At 51.5% G+C, this 17,857-nt stretch overlaps 1 protein-coding gene and 1 long non-coding RNA gene across 3 annotated transcripts in view; one reads left to right on the top strand and one right to left on the bottom strand.

Annotated features, from left to right (window-relative positions):
- Nucleotides 1-12,147, bottom strand: part of TCF20 (transcription factor 20) — a 94,317-nt gene extending 82,170 nt beyond the window's left edge. The window contains exon 1 of the mRNA XM_044942479.1: nt 11,996-12,147. The gene's annotated coding sequence lies outside the window, so the exon portion shown is untranslated. The remainder of the gene's footprint in view (nt 1-11,995) is intronic.
- Nucleotides 11,497-16,774, top strand: LOC112584435. 2 transcript variants are annotated; one of them, XR_003108593.2, is made up of 4 exons: nt 11,497-11,635; nt 14,256-14,347; nt 15,051-15,161; nt 16,032-16,774. It is a non-coding gene; the product is annotated as an uncharacterized LOC112584435 (long non-coding RNA). The 2 variants fall into 2 exon arrangements; XR_003108594.2 differs by lacking the exon at nt 14,256-14,347.
- The last annotated feature ends 1,083 nt before the right edge of the window (nt 16,775-17,857 follow it).

Here is a 17,857-nt window from a genome sequence, read left to right as displayed (position 1 = left end):
TTGTTTCCTCAGCCAGCCCTATCTGCCTATCACAGCAGTCTCTTCAAAGCTTCCCCTGTTCAAGCTTCCCGCTCTCAACCTTGCTCCTGCCCGCCAGCAGAGACCTTCACAGAGTTCACCCGAAAGCACTCTTGCCCGCTGCCCCCAGGCCCATGTGTATCCCACCCACACAACTTGCTTTTCCCCAGAAGCGGATATTCCTACAATTCAAAGCCAATCACCTGGATCACACAGGGCCCTGAGATCTCCTGGAAGGTCCTCAACCCAGTGATCTTCTGCATCTTCAACTCAGCCCTGTGCTGGCTCCTTCCCACATCTGTTTACACGTGCTTAATTAAGTTTTTCTTATGTCTAAAAAAACTCTTCGCTTAACCCTAGGTTCTCCCTATAGTTACTTTTTATTTTCCTCGGTGGCCAAATTTCACAAAGGCTTGACTCCAAACTTACTGTCTCCACTTCTTCACCCCACTTTCTCATCAATACACAACCACCTGGCTTTAGTCATCCCCTCTCCTTTCAAATGACATATTTCAGTAAGCTTAGCTACCACCTCTGAGGCTCTTTCTTCATGCCAGGCTGTCTGGGTTTTCCTTCTCACCTGCTGGTTGCATCCTCTCTGCTCCTCTTTAAATGCTGCCCTGCTGCCTTAAATGTTCACATTCCTCAGAGTTCTGTCCTGACCCTTTGCGCACTTGTCATTATTAGCAGCAACAATGTAGCTGGGGCACAAGGTTGGAGGGGCGGGGCGGGTGGGAGTGTCAACTACAAGCCCCGCGAGGGGCTGAGTTCTGTGAAGTCCCTGTTACTGGTGGCAGATGCCCATCACTCAGGCAGGAAAGAGGAAGGACACTTTCCTACATACGGACATTCCCTGTTCACCCTGAGAACAGCCTCATCTACTCGCAGGCTGGAGCAGACAGGCTCACCCCCACGTCTCACCCTACAGCCCAGTCCCTTCCCCTAATGTCCGCTGTGTGCCTCAAACACCTGATGCCATCCTTACAAGCATTCCCAATTTAAGTTCAAAATTAAACCGATCACTTTCCACCACACCCCAATCTGCTCATTCCCCACTGTTTTCTATCTCGGTGACTGGCACTGCCATGACCTGGCTTCCGAGCTAGAAGTCTGGACTCTCCTTGTTCCTCCCTCTCCCTCACAAATCTACTTCCCCGTCGGCCTGTTCTCATCCCATATCACCAGCATCATTACCATCACTGAGTCAATACATAGGGCCTTGCTGTTCATTTAGTCACCAAGTCATGTCTGACTCTCTCCCTCTTGCTCTCAATCCTTCCCAGCAGCGGGGCCTACTATGTGCCAAATCAACCCACTCCAGTATTCTCGCCTGGGAAATCCCATGGACAGAGGAGCCTGGCACACTACAGTCATGAGGATGCAAGAGTCGGACACGACTGAGTGACTCAACCACCACCACCACCTCTGTGGGCCAAACACTGCTGCTGACATTGAGTGTACAATGGTGAACAAGCCAGGCTCCATCCTGGAGGAAGGGACGGGCAAACAAATAAAAGGACGAGATAACTTCAGGTGGTGATAAAAGTTATAAACAAAATAAAGCAGGTTGACGTGACGGAGCACTACTTCAGACAGTAAAGGCTAGAGAAAACGCACAGAGAAAGAAATATTTAAATGAAACCTGGGGACTTCCCTGGTGGTTCACTGGTTAAGACTCCCAATGCAGGGGGTATAGGTTCGATCCCTGGTTGGGGACCTACGATCTTGTATGTGGCTTGGTGTGGCCAAAAGACTAAGATAAGCTGAACCTGAATGGCAAACTGAAACAAGTCTCACACAGGTTTGGGAAGCAGGATGCCCCAGGCAGAGGGAAGGCTGAGTGAATAGCTCCTAAGGTAGAAATGAGCCTGAGGTGTTCAAGAAACAGAGGGAAGGCCAAAGAGGCTGGAACTGAAGGGAGCAAGGAGGAGGCCAGGTCAGATGGGCTCAGAGACCCTTGTCGGTCACCATGAAAGCAATGGAAGGCTACTGAAGGGCTGCAGGAAGACAACTGACAAGACCCAATGTGAATTTTTAAAGATCATTTTAGCTGAAAAGCAGAAAAAATTATTTGGGAGGGCCAAAAATATTGGGGGCTGAAAATCCAGTCAGGAAACTAGTAGTACAGTGGCCTGGATAAGAGGAGATGGTGTTGGCGGCAGGGGGACAAATTCAGAATGTGTTTTGGACATAAAATGAACAGAATCTGCTGGGAGATTAAATATTGAGAGTGAAAGGGAAAAAGAAACCTAGGACAACTCTTAGGTTGTTTTTAGGTATAACCTACAGCAAAATTATAGACAGTGTATCACTCAGTAAGATTTGGTGAATGCTTATCAAGGTGCAGAACATTTTCATCACTCCAGAAAGTTCTCTCATGTCCCCTTCCCAGTGAATCCCCATCTACCCAAGAGGTAACCACTGATGTAATTTTTGGTATCACAGACTTTTGCCTGTTTTAGAACCTCTTACAAATGGGATCATCCATCATGTGCTTTTTTGTGTCGGTATGAAATTCTTCCTTGTTACACGTGTCAGTAGTTTCTTTTTGTTGCTGAGTGGTCTTCCACTGTAAGAATATACCATTCTGTTTACCCATTCTCCCAATGATGGACAACTGGACTGTTTTCAATTTTCAGCTACCATGAACAAAACTCCTATGAATATTCTCGTACAAGGCTTATCTGTGGCCGTAGGTTTTCATTTCTCTTGGGTAAATACCTACAAATGGAACTGCTGGGTCACAGGGCAGACATATTTAAGCTTTTAAGAAACTTTCAAAACAGTTTTCCAGCAGAGTGGCATCATTTTAAAGTCACATCAGCAGTACAGGGAGTTCTGGCTGCCTGACTCCTAGGTGTTTTGCTTGAATAACTCCACCTGCGACACAACCAAACTCACACTCTTTTAGCTCTTCAAACATTTCTCTTCTTTTTAAGACTTTGTGAAGCTCCAATGAAGCTCTGGTACTTTGGCCACATGACAGAAGAGCCAACTCACTGGAAAAGACCCTGATGACAGGATAGATTGAAGGCAAAAAGGGAAGAGCGCAGTAGAGGATGAGATGGTTGGATGGCATCACCGACTCAATAGATACGAATCTGAGCACACTCTGGGAAATAGTGGGGGACGGGGAAGCCTGGCATGCTGCAGTCCATGGGGTCGCAAAGAGTCAGACACGAGTTGGTGACTGAGCAACAACAGATGCACTTGAAGGACACTTTCCTCCTTACCCCATCCCCTTTACTGCTGTGTATTTTCATTCCACAAATGTCCTAAGGATGAGGAAAGGCTGGGCTGGCCAGTGTTCTGAGCAGAGGACATAGCATATAAAGAAGTCCCTGAGACGAGAAAGAGTTTGGGGCCTTCTGGGACAGAGAGAAAGTCAATGTTGCTCAAAGATGGCAAGCAAAAGCAGCAGACAAGCAACCAGGGAGGTGGGCAAGGGCCGGGGTATTCAGAGCCTTGTGAGAAATGAGAAGTCTGGATTTTCTATTTAGTGCTATGAGAAACCACTGAATGATTTAAAGTGGAGGAAAGACAGGTGACTCTGGCTGCTCTGGGCAAGGCAGAATAGAGTCAGATGGGCAGAAGTCAGGGGGCCATTTTAAGAGGCAATCACAATGTTCCAGGTAAGAGATGATGGTGGCTCAGAGACTGTAGCAAGAGAGTGGACAGATTCAAATCATACTACGGCAACTGCACTGACAGTAACGTGCTAGATTAGATGTGGAGGGTGGCGAGAGAAAAGGAGGAATGGGATCTGAGAAGGTGGTTAGATGTTAAAACCACTTACGCAGGAGGGAACAAACGGAGGAGAGTTTAAGGAGCATGTTAGTTTTGGACTTACAAAGCTCAAGCTATTGATGAGCTATCCAAATTGCAGCATCAAGTAGGAGGAGTTGGAGGAGCTAGGAGTCTGGCTGAGATATTAACATGATGGTCATCAACTTATGGGCAATCATCAAAGCCTAGTGATATCTGAGAGCACCTGGAGAGCGAGTGCAATGAACTAAGAGGATCCAGAGAATGCCAACAGATAAGCAAAAGCGGAGGAACAAACCACGGCGGTGGAAGAGACTGTTGAGAGAAAGACAAGTGTCAGGACAAAAAAGCCAATGGCCCTCCTTTGAGAAGCCTCGTAGGACCATTTGAGTCAGAATAATATGTCTTGGTTCAGCTCCATGTATTTCCCCATTAGAGCACTTCCAATAGCCCTGTTTGAATTGCCCTTCTCTACTGAGCAGATGGCTTCCCAGGTGGCTCAGTGGTAAAGAATCTGGCTGCCAAAGCAGGAGACTCCGGTTTGATCTCTGGGTCGGGAAGATCCTCTGGGGTAGGAAATGGCTACCCACTCACTCCAGTATTCTTGCAGGGGAAAGTCCATAGACAGAGGTGGGCTACAGTCCATGGGGTTGCAAAGAGTCTGACACAACTGAGCATGAGCACTGAGCAGATCTTTGAGGATGTAAAATCAACAGGATTGGCAGGAATCAGTCAGTCAGTTCAGTCACTCAGTGGTGTCCGACTCTTTGCAACCCCATGGACTGCAGCCCACCAGGCTTCCCTATCCATCACCAACTCCTGGAGCTTACTCACACTCATGTCCATTGAGTTGGTGATGCCATCCAACCATCTCATCCTCTGTCATCCCCTTCTCCACCTGCCTTCAACCTTTCCCAGCATCAGGGTCTTTTCCAATGAGTCAGGTCTTTGAATCAGGTGGCCAGTGTATTGGAATTTCAGCTTTAGCATCTGTCCTTCCAATGAATAGTTAGGGTTAATTTCCTTCAGCACGGACTGGTTGGATCTCCTTGCAGTCCAAGGGGCTCTCAAGAGTCTTCTCCAACACCACAGTTCAAAAGCATCAATTCTTCGGTACTCAGCTTTCTTTATTATAGTCCAAAGTAATGTCTCTTCTTTTTAATATGCTGTCTAGGTTGGTCATACCTTTTCTTCCAAGGAACAAGAGTCTTTTGATTTCATGGCTGCAGTCACCATCTGCAGTGATTCTGGAGCCCCAAAAATAAAGTCTGTCACTGTTTCCATTGTTTCCTCATCTATTTGGCATGAAGCGATGGGACCGGATGCCATGATCTTAGTTTTCTGAATGTTGAGTTTTAAGCCAACTTTTCACTCTCCTCTTTCACTTTCATCAAGAGGCTCTTTAGCTCTTCTTCACTTTCTGCCATAAGGGTGGTGTCATCTGCATATCTGAGGTTATTGATATTTCTCCCGGCAATCTTGATTCCAGCTTGGGCTTCCTCCAGCCCAGCATTTCTCATGATGTACTCTGCATATAAGTTAAATAATCAGGGTGACAATATACAGCCTTGACATACTCCTTTCCCGATTTGGAACCAGTCTGTTGTTTCATGTCCAGTTCTAACTGTTGCTTCTTGACCTGAATACAAGGTTTCTCAGGAGGCAGCTCAGGTGGTCTGGAATCAGCTCTGCTCAAAGGAAATCAATTCTGAATATTCACTGGAAGGACTGATGCTGAAGCTCCAATACTTTGGCCACCTGATGCAAAGAGCCAACTCAGTAGAAAAGACCCTGATGCTGAGAAAGACTGAAGGAAGGAGGAGAAGGGGACGACAGAAGATGAGATGGTTGGATGGCATCACCAACTCAATGGACTTTGAGGGAGCTCCGGGAGATGGTGAAGGACAGGGAAGCCTGGCGTGTGGCAGTCCACGGGGTCACAGTTGGACTTGACTGAATGACTGAACAACAAGCTCTGCTCGGTCAGTGTCTTGGCACACAGCACAGTGTGGAATGCTTCACTGGGCAACTACCATTCGCCTATAGCTGGTGCACTCCACTATATACTTTTCCTATTTTAGTTCCTTTTCCCATCGGCCCTGAGGAAGATGTATCTCCATTTTACAGACAAGGAAACTGTAGCTCAAGCAAAGTGCCCACGCTCACTCATGCTAATAAGTGATGGAGCCAGATTGAGGCCACACGTTCTCCTTCACACTCGTCTGCCCATCACATAGACTTCCTACAGCAAGAACACCCTTGCACATTACTGCAAAAGGGACACAAAACCTGCCCCCAGGCAACTGACCCACCTGAGCACTAAGGCAGGCAAGCGCCCAGGAACATAGTCCTGCTCAAGAACCCCCACTCTGATCAGGCGCCGTGGATGATCTCCAGGCTCCCAAAGGAACACTTTAGCTTAGGGTGCTTCCAAACATAAAAGTGAAATCTTCCCTGAAACTGAGGTCGAGAGGTGAAAACCTTAGGACTGTCAGGGCCTTACCTCTTTTGAATTCTAGAACTCATTTTTAGCCACGTATCAGAAATTTCTCCCTACATCTAAAGGGCCAAGCGTGAACTTCAAAACTAATGCTAAATGCGGCAGAACTTCTCCATGTCATCCATTCCAGACCAAGATAAAATGAGGGTGAGATTATGTCTTGGTGGGCCCAAAGAAACCGACACTATATATATATGTGCAAAAAAAGAGCAGCACAATTCTCTTTGTCCATACTCTGCTTCCCAGGTTGATGTGTGTCTTCTCCCTGACTTCTTAAGACTGGAACTACACAGGCTTTCCCCTAAATGAGTACATTAGCAACCCAAGGCGGCCTTTCTTTTTCTACTCAGGAGCGAATGTTAACGACCAACCCTCTGTTCAGAGCATGGGCTACAGTGGAAAGAACACCAGCCTTGCTGGCAAAGAACAGGGTCCTAGCCTTGACTGTCAATGTAAAGCTACGTTAACTATGGGCAGGTCACCACCTCCCTGGCCCCTTCCCTGAGCCGTAAAAAGGTTGTAAAGTGCTAGACGAGACGATTTCTTTCATCTCTCTAGATAACTACCAGAGAGCACAGAGAGGGTGGGTGCAGGTATCTGGGTGCCACTGGCTGGCTGGCAAAAGTGCGGAGGGCGGAGCCTCCCGGCCGTGGACAACAAAGCCTCTGACTGCGCTGTCTCCTCTCCCGCCAGTCCCCACTCTCAGATACCCCTGCTTCCTCCACCCCGCTATCCCACCCAAGGTCACTTGGGATCTTCTCTTTGAAGCAATACCTAGCAGAGTGTCCTACATTCAGATATCACTAATTTTTGCTAGCTTCAGTTGAACTTTTAACCAAGTACAATGACTGTTAACACTGCAATCCAACTTCTCAACAGAGAAACATAAACATAATTAAATGATGTTTCTAATAATACCCAGCACTCATCAATGTAACAACACATCTCAGCGGTTTTGCTTTTTTCTTTTGAGGGGCTGGGGGCACCGTGCACGGCTTTTGCAGGATCTTCGTTTGAACCCACACCCCCTGCAGTAGAGAGCAAAGCCCTAGCCGCTGGACCACCAGGGGAATTCCCTCCACATTTCTGGGTTTTATCAGAACAATTTCAATAAAGCACACACATTTTCCTTTCTTGCCCTTTATAAAGTACCACTAATAATCCCTCTCAAGTTCTCTTGACCCAGGTCCCCATTCACAAAGCAGAGATACAAATAGAGGGAAGACTTCAACCCACCCACTTCTATTCTTTGGATTAACTTCTCAAGATGTTCAGGACTAAAGCAAATCATCTACTTTGCTTAATGCCACTTTCACCCATGCCACAGGTCCAGTCTGACCGCCCTCCCAGCAGAGCACTCCCCAGAAGAGGGCACACCTTCATGGCTGCGCTGAGCGGCTTCCCTTGAGCCACTACCGCGTTGCCCTTTTATTCTCTTCATCACTATGTTCACTGCCAGACATGCTCACTCCCTGTCAACAGACCGTCTCCAGAGCAGGCTCCTTCTCTAGCTTGCCCACCACTGCGCCTTCCATGTTTTAGAACAGTGCTTACAAATGCTTGTCAATGAAAATTAGAACAGAGAGAACCTTAATCCATGTTTAGGGATGTGTTGGTCAAACACACAGAAAACAATCTTCCAATCAGGCTGATATTCAACTGTTGCAATAACTTCCACCCGTTCCCACAGAACAGCTTACATATGCAGACTGCAGTAAGGATATTTTCCCCTGTAGCTAATGTTTTCTCTTTCTTAACTTTCCCACAATGAAGCATCAGATAACAAGCCACAGATACACCAATAAGTCACTTTATGGTTCATCTTCCTGATGGGCCATGCACATTACCTACAAAGTAAATACAACTCTAATGCAGAAAGTACTGATCATGTTTGTCACCATGAGAATCTTCCCACTCATACTGCATGTACCATAGGTATTAAGACGACCTTCAAACCTAATAATAAAAAAAAAAACCTATTCAATCTAAATGCAATGTGACCAAATTATGCTTTATGAAAGGCTTGATTTCATTATATTTCAAATGTATGACTTTTATGTGTACAGTTCTGGTCCAATATAAATAGCATTATGCTGTTCCCCTTTATTTTGTTACTTTTATCTCCACAAAATGGAAATGAAGGCACACAGTCAAAAGCCCCAGACAGATCTAACGATCACCAAGGTGTCTTGAACACAAGCCCCCATGAGGAAGAGAGCTGAAGGCATACTGGGGAAGGGCTGTCTTTTATAAATGTACATTGTGAATCCCATCTGGCCAAAATGAGAACAGGCACCAGATAATGATTCCTGTACATTGTAAACCAGTTACACAGACAGGAAGGGAGACAGCCTCTTATATACTGCGTCACTCTTTGAGCTGACAGAAGTTTTCAGCTCAAGACAGAATGGCAGAACTGGGTATGAAAGAGAAACTTTTTTGATTAAATCTCAGGGGCACTGGCAAAACTGGCCAGGTATGAGGAAAGTGAGATTTAGAAAACTTGCAGGCATCACTAAATCACAAGGCACAGCCTTCCTGAGTCCAGGTTTCAAATCATTATAACTTTTAAATTAAAAAAAAAAGGAAAAGATGAAGAAGGGAAACACAGCAGTAAATTTGGACTCCAGAGCCAACCCACTAGCTGATTTGTTTCTTGAGCTGGCAGCGAGCTGTAGCGGACCTAACAAAGGCTTTGGAGTCGGGGGACAGTCACAACCAAACCCTGACCCTCATCAGCTCCTTGACCTCTCAGGAAAAGAAGAGGTGATACATCTCTCAGGTCTGCTGGGTGGATTTTGAAAGATAAGTTAAAAAGCCTTAGACAGAACATACTGGGGTATTTCTGGTTTTGTTTTTCAAAACAAATGCTCTAGCATCCTTTCTCTCCTTAGAAAGAGAAGGTTGAACTTAGAAGAAGTCCAACTCTAATTTCTTGAGCTACATTCCACTACACTTTATGAAGGTTAAAAAAAAAAAAAAGGTTACAAAATCTAAAATCCTTATCTCCTGACATCTTACCGCCTTGGCAGCCTTCTCTCACAAACGTACACACAAATAAACGTTTCCTCCTTAAGTTTTATAACTTTTCCCTCTTAAGTTACAACAAAAATGTAAATTTATGTGAGTAGGTAACTGTTTACAATTTAAGTAACTGCAAGGTTTTTAAAAGCCCACACAAAGCAAGGTCATAATTCAAATACCAACATAAATTGTTTATTTTGGAAAACTCCAAATAGTCAATCTGCACAGCCATATAAAAGCGTCTACCTATGTGACAGGCCTGATGTCAACAGACAAGGAAAAGTCTACCAATCCATCTCCAAGGTGAGCATTATGAGCATACCTCCAAAAGCTGTGACCCTTTTTGAAATGTGTGCACAGGAAGAATTAAAAAGTGGTCTAAGAAAGACATGTCACACATTAGGCACATGTTCTTCAAGAATTCCAATACTGGAAATTTAAGACAAACAAGACCAACCTCTGAGGTTGGTCCAGAAGGCCTAGCCAGTCAAAGGCATGGCCTAAGGCCCTCACACACCATAAAATCTGTGAAATTAATTGGGGTTCTTCAGCATCTGAGAGGAAGCATCCAGCTACCATTAAGGAATAAACTGGGGATGCAAATAATTAGTGCACCCTGAGGTGATAGTTAATTCCACTAGCATGCCACTTCACAGGAGATGTTATAGAATTCCACTTTATTCCTTCTCTGAGAATACTAAAGCTGGAAATTTAGAAAGTTAGCCAAATATCCCTGGAAGGAACTTTAAATAAGATCCCTTCATAATACTCTGCATAGAAAGATCTTGGATCTCCTTGAAGCTAACCAACACACACAGAATCAAATACACATTATCCACAACTCCAAGTAGTCAGATGATGACTGAAAAACCTTTTCCCTGATAACTCCTTCTTGCAAAGACAGAAAAAAATACAAGGCACATTCAGCCCAGGCTAGAATATACTTTCTGAGAAGCACAGAACAGCATCTAAAATTTAAGGGAAAACTGCACCCTGACCAAGTCGTTCACTCTGTCGGAATAGAGGCTGAAAACTAACAGATGAGACAGGCTTTTACAAGCCAGGTAAGGAACAGTCTGCATGCATCTCTCAGAAAGTCACCTACCCCTAAACCAAAACCACAAGACAGGAGGAACTACCTAAAAGCCCCGTAACGTTTGACCTAGAAAGGAGCCTTTATTGAACCAGACAAAATTGAAGCGTTGGGGAGGTAGGTGACTTGGCCAGGGTTATAGTTTACTTGGTGGCAAAGCTGGAAGTAGATTCCTGGGTCTTCGTTCAGGGCAGTTTCCCACTTCAGCCAGCTGCCACTCCCTTTAAGAGCCTCACTGAGGGTCTTAACTGAGGATCCTCCCTTTAACTCCTCACTGAGGCTGTTAACAGAAGGGTCCGATTATCATTCAAAGATCTGCCTGTTAGGTAACAGCTCGAAAATTCCATCCATTTTACAGAAGTTATCAGAGACATCTAATCTTCGCGGGGGGGGGGGGGGGGGGGGGGGGCGCGGGGTATCCTAATTTTGATCTGTCCCCTAAGGGCAAACTAAAGGGATGCAGACAGGGCTAGTGTCCACAACCACAAATACAGACAGACAATAACCCCACCCACAGGCCCAGGAAGGCGGCCGCTCCTCTGCGCCGCCTCCCCACACCCCCGCCCCGCGCCCCTCAACTCACTAAAATCCACTCCCATCCCGGCGCACGGGAGACATTCCACCTCCATCCTCTGCCAGAGCGGGCTGGGCCGGACCGGCCGCTCTCTTTCCACCACCACTCCCCACCGTCCCCAAAAAGATCAGAAGCCTAGAGCGCCAGGCACACCCCCCCCCTAAAAAAAAGAGCCGTCCGCTCGCACACTGGGGACCACCGGCTCCAACACCCACAGCCCTGCTCACCGCGGCGGGGGAGAAAAACCCCACGCAGGAAGGGTATCCCGCGCTCGGCTCTCCGCCCCCGGGGGGGCCCGGGACCTTGAGCCCGGCCAGCCGGTACCTGCCCTCCGCCCCCAACAGGCGAGAAGCAGCCGCGTCCACATGGCTTCAGGTGTTCACATGGCAAGAAGCGGGCCCTCTGCCCTCCCCGCGGCAGGGGCGCGCGACGGCTCCCCAGCTACGCTCCCGCCCGCGGGAGCCCGGCCGGCCCCTCCCCAAGCCCGGCCCTCCGCCTGCCCGCCTGCCTCGCCCCCAGCAAAGCGGCGAGAGCTGCGGGATATACCCAGGGCTGCCAGGGGGCACCCCCCAACCCGGGGCGGGCGGCGCTGACCCCGCCGACCCCTTGGGCGCCGCCCGCTCACATCCGCCGCCGGTGCACCCGAGGGCGCAACGAGCAGGTACCGTTCTCCAGGCAACCTCAGGCCAGGACCGGTGCCCAAGCCCGGTCAGACCAAGACCCCCACCCCCCACCCCCGTCTCAGCGCCCTGATGATGCCAGGCCGGGCCCTTTCCCCTCAGCGCCCCGAGGCCAAGGCAGGCCGCTCCTCTCTGCACTCCCGGGTCGGGTCGGGCCGGCCCCTGAGCACCCCGAGTCCTGGCCTCGGAGTCCGGGGGGCTCGGCGCACTCTCAGGTCGGGCCGGGCAAGGACCTCTGTCTGCCCCCAGCCCCTGAGGCCAAGACACCCGGCCTGGCCCCCCCAACAAGCCCCTCAGCCCCTGACCCCGGCCCCTCCCCCTCAGGCGCAGGCGGCGGTTACCTGCGGGAGCCCCCCGCCCGGTCCCTCGGCCTCAGCCGGGGGCGGGAGGGGAAGGAGCGGCGGCGGCGGACGGCGCTGCGCGGGGTGGGGGTGGGGGAAGCCTCCGCCGCCTCCAGCTCGGGCGCCCGGGGCCGGCGGCGGGGCGGGCCGGGGGGCCGCGGCCCCTCGACGCTCGCTCCGGCCCGCGCGCTCCCGCGCGCTCGCTCGCTCCCCGGTCGGGCGCGCCTCAGGGCGGGCTCCCCCGGCGGAGGCCGCGGCCGCCTCGCAGGGGCCGAAAGCCGCTCGGCTCGGGGTTTTTTCTCTCCATTCTCCCAACACACAGGAAATAACAGAGCGTCAGGTGACGCCGGACGGCCAATCGCGGGGCTCGGAGCCGCGGCGCGCGCGGGCGGGCGGGAGTGGGGCGCGCGGCGGGGGCGGGGCGCGCGGCGGGGGCGGGGCGCCGGGGGGCGGGGCCGGCGGGCGCGCGCGTGCCCACCCGCGTGCGGCCGCGCCGAGGCCTGCGCGCGCCTGGCCGGAGACCTCCCCGCGCCCCCCCACGCCCGCCCAGCGGCCGGGGTCGCGCTGAGGCGGCGGCTGGTCCCCCTCGGCAGCTGCGGGGTGCGGCGCGCGTGTCTCGCCGCTCACCCAGTGCCATCTTGGCCCGCAGATCCCGGTCGTCCTGGGAGTGGCCGCGATCCAACTTTCTGGGGAGTTGGTGGCCCGGAATCTCTCCTTGCGATTTCTGGAGTTCCCTCGGAGCCGCCAAAACCAGGATCGCGCCTTTGGCCCCGCGTGGGGAGCCCCACCCGCGCGGGGCCAGGGGCCCCGCTCTCTCACCCTGTAACCTGGCTTAGGGGGGCCGGCTCCTGCCCGCCCTAGCGCCCTGCGGGCCCGCAGGCCTACTTCCCTAACCGCCCTCCACCCCTTGGCGCCGCGTGTCCTTGGATGAATGACTTGGGCCCTCTTGGGACTCAGTTTCCTCCGCAATAAAAGCAAGGATGAGGAGGCCCACCAACCTCGCCTGTAAAATAGATGCTCACCAAATGCCAGTTGCCTTTGCCTGAGGCAGCCTAAAAAAAAAAGCTGCCACGCCTGACTGGCTGGACCCAGGGTCCAGAATTAATTTGGAGATGAGGTGGAGGATTTGTGGCGCCAAGGCCTCGGGCCGTTCCCAGCCTTCTTTTGCAAATCTCATGTACGTTTTATGGAGCAAAGGAATGGTTGACTTTTTTTTCTTTTTTTTTTTAAGAAAATTTCAGTTGGTAAAACAACAGGAGATGTTTCTGCTGTGTGACCCACTGTGATCACCAGTGAGATGACCAGTGAGGGTCGGTTGTGTTTGGAGTGCTTGTGATCCCCTCTCTCGCTCACCCAGAAACCTGGTCAAATTCTCTCCCCACTCTAGGCCTGTTTCTGGTTGGTACAGTGGGAAGGAGGAGCATGTGGACTAGATGTCCCTAACGTTGACTAAAACTGCTAATTCTAAATTAGGCCCCCATCTGCCCTAGATGTTAAGGGAGTATATGTGGCTTCCTTTCCTGGAGCAACCTGACTTGAAAGTAAACTGGAATTGGAAGAAGTGGGCAGCAGGTGGAGGCTGATAGGAAGCAGGTGTGGCCTGGGGTGCAGTTTCAGTGTATTTGAGGTCCACAGCTCCCCAGGGCCTGGCTCTGCTCTTTCACCTCTCACCCCACCTAGACAGGGGCATTAGCTTTGTCTTGCCCTGGGCCACCAGAAGAGGACTCTGGCTGTGGCAACACCTGCTGCCAGCAAAAGGATCCAAAGCAGGGCCTGAGTTGCTGCTGGCACCCCAGGAGGATGTGGCTGGGAAGGCCGTGATTTCTCCTGGCTTCTGTCCAATCATACAAAGTGGGGGCTGGCTCCAATGTGGGTCAGAGCTATTCTTGGACACTTGGTCCCCCAGCACCTCCTGCATGCCAGGTGGGGTGCTGGTCTCTTCCGGGGTAGAGCTTAACAGGCCGCCAAGCCCTGCCCTCTGGCTGTTCCCATTGTTCTGTGAGTTTCATTTTCAAATTCTTTGGCACCAAGACGTAAAAGACCAGTGCTGGCTTTTGTTTGAGTCAGAGCTACAGAGGGAAAGAGGGAACTCTTAGCACAGACCCATGTTTTCTGGACAAACACAGAAAGATGTGTGAGAGCTCCCATTTGGTGTTGGGAGCTCCCTCAATTTCTTGAGGGAATTCGTGAAGAAAAGGGAAGCCCATTTCCTAAGTCTCCTGCCCTCATCCTTCTCCCCTTCCTGCCCCTTCTTCCTCAGCCCCTTTGGGTCTCAGACTGAGGGACCAGAACATGAAAGGGATGGCAACAAGCCATGCAAAGCCTCATTCAGAAGGGAAGGAATGCAGACAGGTAACTGAAGTCCAGGCTTTTGTTTGTTCCTGCCTCCTGTCCTGAGACTGACCCTACAGCCCCCTCCCCCGCCACTTTGGACCCTGCTGGAACAGGGCTAGCTAACCTCTGACCTGGAAACTTCCCCAGTCCTCAGGCCGGGCCAGCCTGGACATCTTCCCCTTAGTAGCCTATCACTTTTCCTTCCAGTATCATCTGGAAAGAGAACATGTGTGGCCATTATGACCAACAGACAGGCTTGGGCTGTGTGGCCTTGGACTAGTCACTTCACCTCTCTGAACCTTGATAAAATGGGGATAATGTGACCTCACTCATAAGGTATTATGGGAATCTAAAGAGATGCGTAAAGAATTCAGTACAGTACCAGGCACACATTAGCAATAGCAACAGTTCTATGATGTGGACAGACAAGCAGACAGGTTCAGAGAGCCAGCCAGTTACCGGTCAAGACCCCATAGTGGCCGGAGCACAATTAACTGGGGGCGTCTTTGATCACATTAGTGTCTTCCATTGTTCTCTCACTGTCTCATCTGTGAGAATCCTGTTTTTCCTACCACACTTGAAGAACAGTAGATTGGTTGGGGTTTTTTTTTCTTTTTCTCCCCCTCTCTCGTCTAACCTAGTCCCCTCGAAAAATACTTATTGAATTGAATCAGTGGTTTCAATTCCAGAAGCAAAATTAATCCTTTCCCTCCTCCTCCAGCTCCGAGATGGCTTTTGGAAACCCCGTGTCACTCCCTTTATTACAAACTCCTCTGCCCTCCTCCAGGCGCCTGAGCCACTCCGGGATTACAAATGGAGCTTCTGCCTCTAGGTCAGTGATTCCGCTACCATCTGTCAGCACGGATTGATTGAGGAGACTGGCCCTGCCCGGCGTATCAGTGACTTGTGGCGAAGTGAGCCGGGTGCGGCGCCTTCAGCGGCAGGCGGATGTCCTTCCTCTGGCTCCCTGGCTCGCTCTCGAGCACACGTACCGCCCGCCCGCACCTTTATCCTTCAGTGGGCCCCAGCTCTCCTTCCTCTTGGGAGGGGCCTCCTGCTAACTGGAGAGGAAGGCGGAGGCCTCCTGGAACTCCTGCTCGCAGGCCTCCAGGAGAGGACTTACCAAAAAAAGCCTCTGCTTACCGGAAGTGGGGGAACCACCCCCCCTTCACCGGCATCCTGCAGAGCCTGTCCCCAGCCAGGCACTTTCCCCACGCAGAGCGCACACAGCAGGGGTGGCCAGAACCTCTATGGGCACGCCTTCCTTCCACACAGAGCACCTGCTCTGTGTGTGAGGCTGCGGGCCCTGATGGAGGGAACGTAGACCTCAGACAGGTCTTTCCCAGGCAAGGGCAGGGCATGCAGGGAGGCGCAGGGGGTGGGGACGGCTCCAGATAGATAGTCGGGGGATCCCAAAACGGAGCCACGTGCAGACAGCCACTGCAGTTCCCAGGAGAACTGTGTGCCCTGCAGGGCCATGGGAACCAGAGATGGGGGTGCAGAGGTGGGCAGGGGTGGGATCTACAGGGCCTTGTATCTGGGACACTTGGTTTCATGGGGTCTCCCAGTGACCTCTGACCCGGAGATCTACCCCTCAATCCTGCCCTCGCCCTCATTCCCCCAGGGCCTAAGTGGTGGCCTCCTCCTTGGCCCCTGCTGGTCGCACTGGGCTGTCTGTGCTCACATCCATTCTCTCCCACAGGACCATGAGCCCCCTCTGCTTCCCTCGGGTCTCCGGCATTCCAAGGCAGGGCCAGGCACCATCACCGTAACAACGATCCCATTAGAAATGGATCCCCAGCCCAGAAGAATCCAGGCTCACTGGGAACAGGCACTGTGGGTTTGCAGCGACACGATGAGGTTGGTACTGTTCCCATCTCCACTTTACAGATGGAACCATTGAGACACAGAGAGCTCTATGGCTTGTCCCAAGTCACACCGCTCAGAAGAGGCCAAGCTGGGATTGGAACCCGGGTCTTTAGAGGTTGCACTCTTAACCACCAGGTTTCCCAGCACTCGGTAAACACAGGAAAGATGGACGGACACAGACAGTTGGTGTGCCCCAAAGTGTGCAGGCAGACGGGGAAAGAGATGGGAGGGGACACAGCAGGGTGGGCACCAGCCTCTCCCCAAAGTAACACTGTAAATCCCTGGAGCCTGGGCAGTTTGCAGGCATTGGACCCTCAGATCCACACCTGAAAGACCAAGGCCTGCCCACCAAGCGGCAGGAGCTGGACATCAGCGTACTCAGAACACCGGAGGAGACGCAGCTAAGCAACGGGAGGCCCCTATCACACACAGGACAGATCACCCTTCAGCCCACTCCCCACTCCTGCCACCCGTGGCTCAAGTCTCCCTGGGAAGTCCCTGGCATGGTGGACCAGCACAGGGCGCTGAGCTGGGGGCCTAGCCTGGTGTTACTGACATGTGTCCTTCAGCAAATTATCTGATGGCCCTGAGTCTTATTTCTTCAAATCAGAACGGGTGGGAAGAAGGGCCGAGTGGTCTGCCTGCCTCGGGTCCCTTACGGCAACCTCAGTCACTCCTCCCACCCCCAAACCTTATGAGGCAGGGATTGCCATCTTCACAGTGCAGAGCAGGAAGTGGGACACACAGAGAGGTTAAGAAACTTGCCCGAGGTCACACAGCTAGCAAGCCGCAGAGCTCGTCTGAACTCAGCCTTCTGGCCCCGGAGCCCCCTCTGAGTCACTTGCAGCCTGGCAAAGTGTTAAACTGAAGATGAAACGATCTAACAATAGTAGTGACAAAGGCGTGTTCTAAGCGCTTCACCTTCGTTAACTTGCTTAATCCTCACCAAAGCTCCATGAGGTGGATACTATTATTACCTCATTCCGAAGATAAGGAAACTGAGTCACAAGGCAGAGACGAAATCTGAAACCAGGCGGGTCGGGCTGCGCAGCCCCTGCATGGCTTTATCACAGGCGAACAATAGGGAGGTTCCTTTCCATCGGGATTATTTCTGCTTGAAAGCTCAAGACTTTTAGCCCCGTCCCTGTTGGGCTCCACGGGAAAGCAGTGCTGCATGCTGCGGCATGCTGGGAAAAGACTTTGTTCCGTCCTGTTCTGTTGACACGCTCTTCACTTTAAGCCTGAAACCCCAGCTTCCTGCGAAGATTTCAAACCGTAGAGAAAATCTGCAGCCATGATAACAGCCATGGCTTCCCGCGCCTCCCGTGTTCCCCATGCCTGGGGCTCCGTGTATGTGTCCTCACCCTTGACCCATCACAACACCCAAGTAGCCCCCCGCTTCACAGCTGAAGACACTGAAGCCCAGAATTGCTTACAAAATGCCCCCCCCCGCAAAGGCACACAGCTACCAAGTTGCGGCTCTGCGTCATTCTCGAGAATCCCGGATCTTTGGACCGCATTGGCTGCACCCCGCCGTGCGGGGCATGGAGGTGGCCCTGGTGTGCTGGGCTTCGATGGAGATGCTGCTGTTGCTCTTCAACCACACAGTGTCACAACTCCCGGGCCACGGGGAAAGCACGGGGACACAGGTGTGGGAAG

This window comes from Bubalus bubalis, chromosome 4 (genome assembly GCF_019923935.1).
Source record: "Bubalus bubalis isolate 160015118507 breed Murrah chromosome 4, NDDB_SH_1, whole genome shotgun sequence".
In the NCBI taxonomy this organism is placed as follows: Eukaryota; Metazoa; Chordata; class Mammalia; order Artiodactyla; family Bovidae; genus Bubalus; species Bubalus bubalis.
The sequence above is the reverse complement of the archived record's forward strand: the minus strand, read 5'-3'. Positions and strand labels throughout refer to the sequence as shown.